Raw genomic sequence first — 13,859 nt, 5'->3', positions numbered from 1 at the left:
TATTTTATTATTTTTATGTTAATTAGAGACTGGTACGTACCCGCATCTTTATCTAGCTTGTAATATATCAAACAAATACTCGTTCTTCTACTTCTTCTGCACTTCAAAGATTAGGATTGCAGCCTGTTCCGTCTTCTTTCTAGCCATCTTCTTCTAGGCCTACCCACTTCTCTCCTTCCTCGTGGGCTGTAGTTAATCACTTGTTTGTTTGACTAATGTGTCTTCGTCTATTCTTTCAATGTGTTTTCTCTATTTTAAAGAATTGTTATTTATTCTTTCGTTTATCGAGAAGATGTTCAATTCGGCCCTTATGCCACTATTTTTTGAGATATCAAACAAATACTTAAAATTAATATTACATTACTTCATGTTTCACCTATTTCCTGTTTCTAACTAACTCGTTCTTAAACTACTTTTCTTACTACTTTCATTAATTTATTAACTCATAAATTGCTAGGGCGGAATTAAACTGTAGATTTTTGCGAGCTTTTCTTTATTTGATAACAATATATCCACGATTTTCCTACAAAGACGTTTGCCATCCTGGCGATAGCACCTAGTCATCGTCCAGCAAAGGGCCAGTAATGAAATACGGTCCATGTCAGCTAACTAACAAAACAATTTGTTGAATTGAAAACAAGATTGTTTGTCTAAAACTGTCCTGTCAAATTGATTGATTTATCATAACCAACTACTTCCATTAAATCCCAACGTCTTAGATAGGCTGGCCATGTCCATAGACTACCTAATAACCGCCTTGCCAAATTAATATGGGAGGAAGTCCCCACAGGAAGAAGACCCTTAGGATGTCCACGAATGCGATGGAAAGACAATATATGGTCAGATCTAAGAACAATGGGGCTGCCCACTGACCAGCTATTATGGAGGACCGTTGAATATGGAAGCAAGTTGTCCAGTCAGTCAAAACCCACCCCGAGTTGTAGTGCTACGAGAAGAACAAGAAGAAGAAGAACTACTTCCATTGACGAGTATTACAATTCAATAAAATCACGGTATGTTTCGAACCAATTTTTCTTTTTTGATAAAGATATAGAGATGATTTTTTTACGGAAATGTTAAAAAGACGTTATCTCGCAGTATTAATAAGACGGGGCGTTTGTTTCCATTCAATTCCACAGTGTGTTGCAAAATAAGATCGACTAAACACAACTTTATTGTTACATTCCTTATATGGGTAAAACGTTGACATTTCTCAGAAAGCATAAAAAATATAGTAATTACTGAGAAATAAACCTACAATGTGAAAAAAATTCATCGAAATACAATCGAGGATTCAAAAGAAGAATAGATTAAAATTGAGGTGGTGCGTTAATTTTGAAGAGTAGAAAATGAGGTGATGCTTTGAACGTACTTTTCTTTTTTGATAATAGAGATATCGAGATGACATTTTTAGAAAAGTGTTGAGAAAGGATGAGGCTATCTAGAAATATTAACACGTTAAGCCCCACCATAGGATCCAAAAATCTGGTCCCACTTGCCAAGCTTATTCACTTATTGAAATCTTTTTAGCCTCAGTTTAACAATTACCTGTTAGTTACCTTTATGGTTCTTTTTAGTTATTTTCTGAGCTACTTCCTTATATGTCGCGCGACCCACAGAACCCGATTTGCATCCTAGGACCATGAGACACAATAGCCGTGTCGCATTTTTTTACAAGTCAAAACTTGCATGAAATATGTTCTCGGCATTATGTTATTCATACGCACCTCGGTAGTATGCTTTGTGCAGTTGTTGTCGATCTTGGTTCTCATCAAATGTTAATATGTCGTACAAATCCAACCTAAAAAAAGTTGAAAACTTGTATAATGAGTTCTTATGCCACGAAGATAGTGTAGGTGGTGATTTGTACAATGTGTATTTATCCGACGCCTATACACCACTGGTAGTTCTGAGTCAGACAGGGCTTCTGAGAGTAATTTTATCCACTGTAAGAAACGTTTAAAAGTGGATCTTTCAAAGAAAAACAAGCAGGTTAAAGATGATGGAGATTCAAGCAGTGCACATGAAAATGTTTTACAGTACTCTGTGGAGAATTCCGATAATAAAAATGAAAGTGATGAAGACGTGGTTAATAATTACATTTCTACCTTAAAATGGCGCTCTGTCGATGGTTCGTCTCTAAAGTTGATGCTAAATTATTAGTCATATGGTAGTAAATGCTAACCGTTACGCATAACAGTGTTTAAACAAACAAAATAAGACCAAATTTCGAGTAAACAAATGGATTCCTACTCACAACTGGGAAATAGAAAAACTGTATTAATATATATTGTGAATGGGTTTGGTGAAATATCAATCACTAAGGTCATCAGAAGAAGATCGAGAAGCCTTCGCAATGGTGATCGCCAACGTCGGATAATTCTGATATGGCACGCGAAGAAGAAGAAGGTCATATTGGAAACATTTTTTTTTATATTCTAATCAGATTTTTAAATTTTTTTTCGTAACAGTTTTGAACGACTTTTGACTATGTGGTATTTCAGCGATAATACAGATATTTCACTTGATAACGATAGACTTCCAAAATTAAGTCCATTGCTTAGTAAACTTGTGGAAACATTTCAAATATACTATACTCCTGGTTTAAAAGTATGTGTAGATAAAAGCATGGTTCCATTTCGTGGCGCTTTCGGTTCAAACAGTATATAAAAAACACAAGTTCGGTATAAAAGTGTATAAGTTATATTGTGAAAGTGGTATACATACAATTTACTGTACCGATACTGCCCACGGTGGAAATGCGTCCGAGAATGTAGTACTTTATCTTATGAAAGGACTTTTAAATTATGGTCCCAGATTATACCTACACGGATAATTATTACACGTTATTACACAAGTGTTTTTTTTTTGGCTACTGAATTGTTAACTAAAAAACTCATCTTGTCGGAACACTTTGGAGTAATCTAAAATACAATCCTAAAGATGTAGTAAAAAAAAATAATACCTAATATGACAAGAAAATGTTACGGGAATAGTCGTTTTGAAATAACGTGACAAGAGAAATGTTCCTATGCTAAGTACGGTTCACACAGATAAGCTAAAAACTATATAGAATCGAGGTGGCCAAACTAAAAAACCAGAAGCTGTCGTGGATTATAATTAAGCAAAATCATTTATAGATCTTTCGAACCAAATCAAAGCCCATTATTATTGTTTACGTAGGGATACTAAGTGGTACAAAAAAATTGCAGTAAAGTTTTTACTAGGTTTAGCCGTCGTGAACGCTTACTTAGTATATAAGGAAGTATATATATATATATATATATATATATATATATATATATATATATATATATATATAAGAATAAGAAAAAAGAAGTACTTGTGACTCGTTTGGAACAAATATATAACTGTTTTGGATGGGTTGGAGTCAATAATAGGGCTATTGGTTAACTATTTTTTTAATCTCGAGCTTTCAATTGTGTTTACAATTATTATCAAGAGCTAAAAAAGACAAAATACATACAAGGTTGAACTAAAAAGAAAAAACAATTTTTGTTAACTTACCAAATAAAAATTAGTTTGGTAAGTAAAAAATCACTGCTTACATGTTCAAAATATTTTATATAAAAATGTTTTGATCCAACAAATGTTTCTCCGAAAATTTCTATAATTTTGAAAACATTTTTTTAATATAAAAATAATTGAATTTATAAATAAGTTCAAATAGCAACCAATTACAAATAGCCTCAATGTCATAAATGCCAACATAAAATTTTTATTTTTGACAATTATATTGCCAAAAGTAAAACTTCGTTTAAACATTCTTTTTTGTTTAGTAACAAAAAGAAGAAGATTTATTCACCCTTGACAGATGTCTGAAAGAATGTGACAGATATATGGAGAATTGAATATGACATTTTACAATTTTTATATATAAATCATAAAGAAAGAATATAATTATATATTTTACTTAAATTTTGAATCTCAGATCTTTTGTTTAAACTCTTATCATTTTTGCTAATACAAACCATTTCCAAAAAAGTCCTTTTAAATTTATTACTTTCACTACATAAAATTTTAATGTTATCAAAATCCATAATATGGTCTTTATCGATTACATGTTCTGCCAAAGCACAAGATGGTTTTTTAATTCTGCAATCACTTTTGTGAGAAATAATGCGATTTGAAAGATTTCTTCCGGTCTCACCAACATATTCAGCCTCACACTGAGTACAACTAATGCTGTATACTAAATTCGTTTTTTCAAATTTGTCTATAGGATATTTAGTTTTAGAATATAAAGATGAAATAGTTTTGATGTTCTTTGTTGCTATTTTTATATTGTCAATAACCTTTAGTGTTTGTATTAATTTAGGTGTTAATGATGGTATAAAAGGTAGTGAATGATAATAGATGTTCTGATTGTTAGATACAATGTTTTGAGATTGAGCAAAAAATGGTGTTAAATTATTTATATTACCAATATTAGAAAAAAGCATCCTATGTAGCATATCTGGAGGATAAGAGTTTTCAATTAGAATATTTTTTAATAACTGAAGATCTTCCTGTAGATAATCTGGATGAGAAAGTTTTAAAACACGTTCTTTTAATCCTGTTATAAGGTTCATTTTCATCTTATTTGGATGGTGAGAGTAATAGCTTATAAATCTATTACTACATATGGGTTTTCTGAACCATTTGGTTTTCAACATATTGTCTGTATTTCTTACAATTCTCATGTCAAGGAATGGTAGAGAATTATCTACCTCTTCCTCAACTGTGAATTGTATATGCTGATTATGACTGTTGAAAATGTTGACTGTTTCATGAATTTTGTGTTTAGGAAGTGCCAAAACTAAATCATCTACATATCTCTTAATAAAAGGAATGAAAAAAGTGCAATTACTGATACAATCACTGATAACATCATCCATGACATAGCTACTTAGAATGGGTGAAAGACTAGATCCCATAGGACTACCAAAAATTTGTTTATAAAATACACCATTAAATATAAAAATATTAGAATCAAAAACAAAGTTGATAAGTGTTTTTGAAATGTAATAAGTTATTACTAATATAATAATTATTAATAACTTATTACATTTCAAAACACTTATCAACTTTGTTTTTGATTCTAATATTTTTATATTTAATGGTGTATTTTATAAACAAATTTTTGGTAGTCCTATGGGATCTAGTCTTTCACCCATTCTAAGTAGCTATGTCATGGATGATGTTATCAGTGATTGTATCAGTAATTGCACTTTTTTCATTCCTTTTATTAAGAGATATGTAGATGATTTAGTTTTGGCACTTCCTAAACACAAAATTCATGAAACAGTCAACATTTTCAACAGTCATAATCAGCATATACAATTCACAGTTGAGGAAGAGGTAGATAATTCTCTACCATTCCTTGACATGAGAATTGTAAGAAATACAGACAATATGTTGAAAACCAAATGGTTCAGAAAACCCATATGTAGTAATAGATTTATAAGCTATTACTCTCACCATCCAAATAAGATGAAAATGAACCTTATAACAGGATTAAAAGAACGTGTTTTAAAACTTTCTCATCCAGATTATCTACAGGAAGATCTTCAGTTATTAAAAAATATTCTAATTGAAAACTCTTATCCTCCAGATATGCTACATAGGATGCTTTTTTCTAATATTGGTAATATAAATAATTTAACACCATTTTTTGCTCAATCTCAAAACATTGTATCTAACAATCAGAACATCTATTATCATTCACTACCTTTTATACCATCATTAACACCTAAATTAATACAAACACTAAAGGTTATTGACAATATAAAAATAGCAACAAAGAACATCAAAACTATTTCATCTTTATATTCTAAAACTAAATATCCTATAGACAAATTTGAAAAAACGAATTTAGTATACAGCATTAGTTGTACTCAGTGTGAGGCTGAATATGTTGGTGAGACCGGAAGAAATCTTTCAAATCGCATTATTTCTCACAAAAGTGATTGCAGAATTAAAAAACCATCTTGTGCTTTGGCAGAACATGTAATCGATAAAGACCATATTATGGATTTTGATAACATTAAAATTTTATGTAGTGAAAGTAATAAATTTAAAAGGACTTTTTTGGAAATGGTTTGTATTAGCAAAAATGATAAGAGTTTAAACAAAAGATCTGAGATTCAAAATTTAAGTAAAATATATAATTATATTCTTTCTTTATGATTTATATATAAAAATTGTAAAATGTCATATTCAATTCTCCATATATCTGTCACATTCTTTCAGACATCTGTCAAGGGTGAATAAATCTTCTTCTTTTTGTTACTAAACAAAAAAGAATGTTTAAACGAAGTTTTACTTTTGGCAATATAATTGTCAAAAATAAAAATTTTATGTTGGCATTTATGACATTGAGGCTATTTGTAATTGGTTGCTATTTGAACTTATTTATAAATTCAATTATTTTTATATTAAAAAAATGTTTTCAAAATTATAGAAATTTTCGGAGAAACATTTGTTGGATCAAAACATTTTTATATAAAATATTTTGAACATGTAAGCAGTGATTTTTTACTTACCAAACTAATTTTTATTTGGTAAGTTAACAAAAATTGTTTTTTCTTTTTAGTTCAACCTTGTATGTATTTTGTCTTTTTTAGCTCTTGATAATAATTGTAAACACAATTGAAAGCTCGAGATTAAAAAAATAGTTAACCAATAGCCCTATTATTGACTCCAACCCATCCAAAACAGTTATATATATATATATATATATATATATATATATATATATATATATATATATATATATATATATATATATATATATATATATATTTATATATATATATATATATTATATATATATATATATATATATATATATATATATATATATATATATATATATCCCGTTCATAGCGTAATCCGCCTTTGGGTTCCCGTTCTCCAAGCCTGTCTATTCTGTCAGTCTTGTTCAGATAGATTTCTTGCTGACATTGCTTTTGAAATTTCTTGCATCCATGTTATTGGTGGTCGTTCTAGTTTCTTTTCTCTGGTGGTATCTATTCTAATATTTTTTTTTGGTAGTCTTTCTTCCCCCATACGTCTAACATGTCAGTACCATGTTAATTGTTGTTTTTCGATGTCTTCTATAATTGATCTTTGTACATTCATTTGATTCCTTATGTCCTCATTTCTCGTATGTTCTAATCTAGACTTTCCCGCTGCTCTCCTCCAAAAATCCATTTCAACTTTCTTCACTCAATCTTTTTTTCGTTTCCGGTCTCATATTTTTCTGCCATAGTATTGAATTTAATGCACCTATAACTCGTTTCCCTTTGGTTATTCTGTCTTTTGTGGCTTCATCAGTTCTTCCTGTCTTTGTTAGTTTTACCCCCAAATATATACATTGATCGCATCTCTTAATTTTTTCGTCTTCTAAGTCGAGATCATCTGCAGTATTTTCTCCTCCTATGCAAAGATATTGCGTTTTTTTATAAATTTACTTCGAGGCCCCATTTTTTGTACTTTTCCATTAGTTTTCTAGCCATATACTCCAGGTCTTCCTCCTGCATAGTGCAACGTGTATAACGTTTCATCCCCAATAGACAGCCCTATCCCTTTACACTTCTTTTTCCAATGCTTGAGTGCTTCGTCGATATATATATATATATATATATATATATATATATATATATATATATATATATACATATATAACTTGAATAGTATGGGAGATAAAATAACCTTGCTTCAGTCCTTTTGTTACCTGAAAACCATTAGAAACCTTATTTCCTATTTTAACTTTTGATATTGTGTTGTTATATAGATCTTTAATAGCGTCGATTAGTGGAACGCTGATACTGGTTTTCTCCAATACTTCCCAGATTTCGCAACAGGCACGGTGTCATATGCTTTTGTTAAATCTACTAAAAGTAAATGCACTTCTCGAGATCTCAGTGTTCTTTTCTCGAGTATTTGGGATAAGTAGAAAATACTATCTATTGTGGATCGTCCTGCTCTGAATCCGTTTTGTTCTTCTGATTTAAAAGGACGGTATTCTTCGCATGTGCGATCTTTTATAATTCTCCCATATAAGGGAGTAACTCAAAACAAAATATTCATTTCAGATTTTCGTTTGTTACTTTGTTCATCTCTCCTAGGACTAACTAAAACTCATTTTCCGTAATCAATGTAGAACAATGTAGAACACAATGAATATATTTTATTCAAACATAATTCACGATTGCATTGTCTCGTGTATTATCGTATTATGAAGTAAAGTTACACCTTTAAGGTGGCATTGTTCTGCCTGTACAAAACTTCACTGTATTCCTTGTTTTTTTTTTGTTGATCATAATGTTACCAATAAATAGAATAACAAGTTTTGATTAGAATGATCGATGTCAAAGGTTTAGTTTGTTCTTTTATGTTTTTGTTAGTTTGAACATATTCCAGAAATTTTTTTAGTTTTGCAGTTGGTATCAACGTATAACTAAAATATGTTCTTGTTTTTATAACAATTTAAATGCACTGTTACTTTATACCCATGTTAAATTTGCGCTGTATGTCTAATATTTTAACGTATGGTCCTAAAGTTTTGGGAAAAATTTTAAAAGCATATAACTCTGACCACAATAATCTTATATTTTTATTAAATTATTCAACAATTTAACTTAACTATCCTTATTATAAATAAAAATTCAAATACGGACAAGGGACCATTATTTTCGATTTGCCTAATAATTCCCCTAACACGTTGCATCATCCTTTGGACGACCTCGGCGTCAATTTCTCTAATTTTTGTATATATGCGGCGTCTTAACTGTTCCTGATTTTGTGCTTCCCATCCGTTATTATAGACTTTCCGACTTAATATTGCCCAGAACTCTTCAATTGGACGAGCCTGAGGTAGGTTGGGGGATTGTCTGCTTTCGGTACAAAGGTAATGTTGTTAGTCTCAGAGTTGGACAAAGTAAAATATTTTTCATCGTCCATCACGATCAACTTGTTGACGAAATGCACTCGCCTTAACGCGCGGCAACATCTCGGAATTCTCTCTAATTGATCCTCTGTGTATTTTGGAGCTTTCCTTCTTTTCCGGTAGATAATATTGTTACTCGATAGGGTCCTATATAATGTAGTCTTTCCAACATGAAATCTTCTGGCCAGTTTTCGCTGTGAGACCCCAATTTTGTTCTTAGCTGCTTCAATCAGTCTTGCCTCTCCTATATGGTTCAAAATCCGCGGTCGGCCACTTTTACACAAGTTAACACATGGTATCCCTTCTTCAAATTCTCTGATTGTGCGATAAATTGTCGATTTGCTTATGTTTTGATCTCGATAAATATTAACAATATCTCGTTTCGACATTCGCCCAACCATATTATAAACACCTCGACGAATATCAATTTTATAAGACATTTTGCAGAGCACAAACCAAAATATTCTGCTTTGTTTATTAAATGTCAATAACTGATGACATTTCAATTCCATGGCCTTCTTTGTTAAATGCATTTTGCTTCTCAATCAGACCAAGTGAAATTTTTCCCAAAACTTTAGGACCATACGTTAGGCATTAAATTGTAGTAACATCATTGGAAACTGATTTTTCTTACTTCACGGAATTACCCAAATATAAAAGCAAAAAAGTGGCTAAACTAATGAACCAATATTAACGTGTGATTCCCCAGTCCACTTCCGTTCGATTTCCATTAGTAAAACTAATAAACGTAGTACATAGGGTGTGTTACGATTCAAACTGTTTGCAATGCGACATAATATGTGTACCACGTCGCCCAAAGAGCAAGATTAGGTGCGACAAGCCCAGTATACCTCATAGGGTTTGTTTCTAATAAATTCCACAGGGTGTTGCAAAATAAAATGAAAAACATCTCTTTAATGATACACCCCGTATATAGGTAAAACGTTGACATAAACGTCAAAGAAGAGAAATAAAAATTGTTCAACGACGAATAGCTCTAATAGGGAAGTACATCTCTGGCGAGATCGTCCTAGGAATAATTGTCGAGTGTTTTGTTTTCGGGTTGCATTCCAAACTGATTGATGGACATGGAGTTTAACACTATTCAAGCTGACAACCGAGGAGGCTTTGGCAGTATGTTAACATGTCACAGCAATAGTAGTATTTTTTATTTTCGTAAATTCCTATAAGTAGTTCTTTAGCATATTTCTTTAATAAAGAGTAATAGGGGTTTTTGTTAATTTATACAAAATCTTCATTATTACTATTATTTATATGAAAAAGCATACAGTTATGTTTTCATTACGGTATTTGCTGATATTTTATTTATATATTTATTTTAAATGGTAAATGAATGATTTTCATTTAAAATAATTATATTAAAGGTTTTATATCTTTTTCATACAATAATTTAAATAAAGTCTGTTCAGAGATATAATAATATCCTTACTTAATTATTTGTAGTCCTTTGCGATATAAATAAACAGAAATTTATTACAGATCCTAGGTTAGATGCGTTACCTGAATTGTATACCTATCTTAATTTAATATAATATTACAAGGTGAAATTACGTATAATTTTCATCAAGACATTAACTATATAAAAATTTGCAATTAATAATTGAAGAGTGGTCGACCTAAATAATCTAAGTGCCAAAATTAAAATTGCCAGAAATCAAAGAAAACTTGAAAAACCAAAAAAATAATACAGAGATATAATTGTTTACGGAAATTTTGCTTTATTAACAAGTACGGAAATACACGTTATTACACTGAAAAAACTTCACGTAAAAAAATGAAGAAAAAAAGGCAACGATCTAAGTCCACTGAAATAATATATAAAATAAATGATTAGAAATATAAAATATAGGTGAAAATGCTTTATTTTCCTAGTTAATGAATTCTAGCATGGCCCGAAGGTCTTTGTTCTTACTTTCGTTTATTTGCTGAACACCAGGAAACGCTAAGAGCTCTATCGACTTTAACTTTTGTACAGTCATACCTTCTTTTGTCCTCGACGCATCAAGGAATTTGGATATCGGTTAAAATACTTGGGAATTCCAAGGTTGGCCAAATCCAAATTTCTAATTGATTCGATGCAGGGAAATTCCACTTTCGCTTCGTAAAACAAAGGATTTGTTTTACATAAAAGCAGGTAGATTTTCTCTCATCGGTCAGTCGAGTTTGCCTCTTCTACTGTAGACCTAGTCGGTGCTATTATTGTTCCTACTAAGTTATTGTTTTATTTCTGATTTTTTTATATACCATTTTATTTTAGCATTATTGTATATTCAGACCTTTTCAGGTTAGAATAATACATTGATCTATATTTGTTCATGTACTGATTGTTTGATATTTTATTTGATTATTTTGATTGTTTATTTTTCTTGTATTTTGTGTCTAAGTTGTTCTTCCGTAAGTTAAGAACACTTAGAAATATTTATCTTGCTTTTTCTATTTTATATATTTGATTTTGTACTTTGTATCTAAGTAGTTCTTTTCGGTAAGTCAAAGAGCTCTTAGAAGTATTTCTCTGATATCTGATTTGTTATTTTATTGTGTGTCTAAGTCGTTCTTTTCCGTTCTTTTTCTCTAAGTCAAAAGAACCCTTAGAAATATTTTCATATCGCATTATTATTTCTGATATTTTATCTAAGATATTTTCTTTCTTAAGTTAAGAAAATACTTAATACATTTGTTTCTTTCATTTTCTATTTTATGCTAAGTTGTTTCTTCCGTAAGTCAAGAAACACTTAGCAATATTTTCACATCTTTTCTATATTTGATTTTTCTTATTTTCTATTATAAGTCGTTTCTTCCGTAAGTCAAGAAACACTTATAAATATTTGTGCATTTATTTTACTATATTTGATTCTCTTGTTTATTTTCTGTTCTAAGTTGTTTCTTCCGTAAGTCAAGAAACACTTAGACATATTTCTATAATCTGTTTCATTTTTGCATTTCTCGTTTTATATTTTGAGTATTTTATTTTTCCACTCTAAGTCGTTTCTTCCGTAAGTCAAGAAACACTTAGAAATATTTCCATATTTTACTCTCACATTTACATATTTCATTTATCTATATTTCTGTCCTAAGTTGTTTCTTCCGTAAGTCAAGAAACACTTAGAAACATTTTTTTTTCTTTGCATTATATTTTTATACCATTTAATTTAATTGTTTACTAAGTTATTCCTTCCGTAAGTCAAGGAATACTTAGATCATTTTTACCTATCTGTTTTCCATTTTTGCTCTGTTACTTTGTAACTGTTCCTTGGAACCGTTACCTATAACAGATATTTGTCACTGGAACTGTTATTTATAACAGCGGTAGTATTTAACCTTTCTACCAGCTACAAACCAAAGATGGTGAATACCCGATCCAATTCCGGGGATAGGAAGAAGCCCGAAGAGCCGGCGATGGGTCCTACAGGCCCAAATGCCCCCTCTCGGCAACACTTTCAATACACGACACTTCTCCTAGCCCATTAATGTCACCGACATTTTTCTTGTATAGTATTGTTCCTGGATTTTTTTTCATCACACGTAACCACGATGCTTGAGTTATGCCAAGTTTAGATGTATCTATACATTGTGATGATATTTTATCGAAATCTAAATAAAAAGTACGTTCTTCCATATCTAACAGCAGCAATCTAGCAACAGCAATTACAGTTTTTACATCGTTTACTGTTTAAAGCTTGGAATGTTTTGCTCGTTTCTCGATAAGAGTAAAATCTCTATCTAAAGGTGAAAAGCTAATACCGCAAACTAAAAATTTATGATTTATGGTATCAAAATATCCATTGGCTACTAAGGAAATGTACAAGAAAATACATCAAAAAATAAAAACATTTTGCTTTTAATTGCCTTGCACAGTTGTCGCTAAATATACATAGTTTTCGCTTATAAGTTGAAAGCTGTCCTGTGTTCAAGATTTGTAGAAGACATGATGTCAGTTGGGACCCACCACGGCCCGATTGACCTTCATTTCAGATGCACATTATCCCATCTAACGTATCTTGCACGTGTATTCCAAAATTTATTCCTCTTAACAAGCGTAATAATCTTTTGCGGACTTAGGTATAGCAAATATTTCCAAAAACGTTTTTTTACAACTCTTTTCAGGTTACCTTGCCCATCTGGAATAGCAAAAGCTACGGTACACTGTCGTCTACTTTCTAATGAATCATCATACCTACCATGGCGGCGACGTTAGACTGGTAAAACTTGCAATAATCCCATGAGATAGCTGCCTTGTTAGTTGAGTTCAATGATATGATACTAATTTTTATATCAACAACGTCCCTACAATTGAATTTATATTTGAATGTTATCTAAAATAGAAAAATCTCATGATAATATTATATCAACAAAGCCAAAGTAACAATAAAAAAGTTTTAGGTCAGGTTTTTGCAGCTTACATTTTTATGTAACATACGGTTTTCCACTCAATCTAGCTTTACTGTATTTTTTCCTTGTTGATTTCATTTTATTTTTATTACCAAAGGCACTGTAATCCATTTTATTTACTTTAAAACACAAATACATAAACAATAACAGTCGATTCTAATGGCAATACGTCAACCTGCATACTGGCACTTAGATCAATTAACAAAGATCATTATGCCGGACTTACAGGCGGCTCCATCTTTGGGCTTCATTTGCAACCACTAGAGTGAAGTTGGAACATAGACCTCATAGGGAGACATTGGCATACGAACATAGATCATATTGATTGAAAGAAAAAAACAAACTTTATATTTTGGCACTTAGATCATTTAGCTACTGTGGAGTACTACACAATATACTACTGTGGAGATACTACAACAAGAAACAAAAACGGGGTGGTTATAATAGTAAATAAAGAAGATGGAGGCAATACATGGAAGAATTATTCAAGGAAGAG

The sequence above is a fragment of the Diabrotica undecimpunctata genome, chromosome 4 (assembly GCF_040954645.1).
Source record: "Diabrotica undecimpunctata isolate CICGRU chromosome 4, icDiaUnde3, whole genome shotgun sequence".
Taxonomy (NCBI): domain Eukaryota; kingdom Metazoa; phylum Arthropoda; class Insecta; order Coleoptera; family Chrysomelidae; genus Diabrotica; species Diabrotica undecimpunctata.
Note: the sequence above shows the minus strand (reverse complement) of the source record.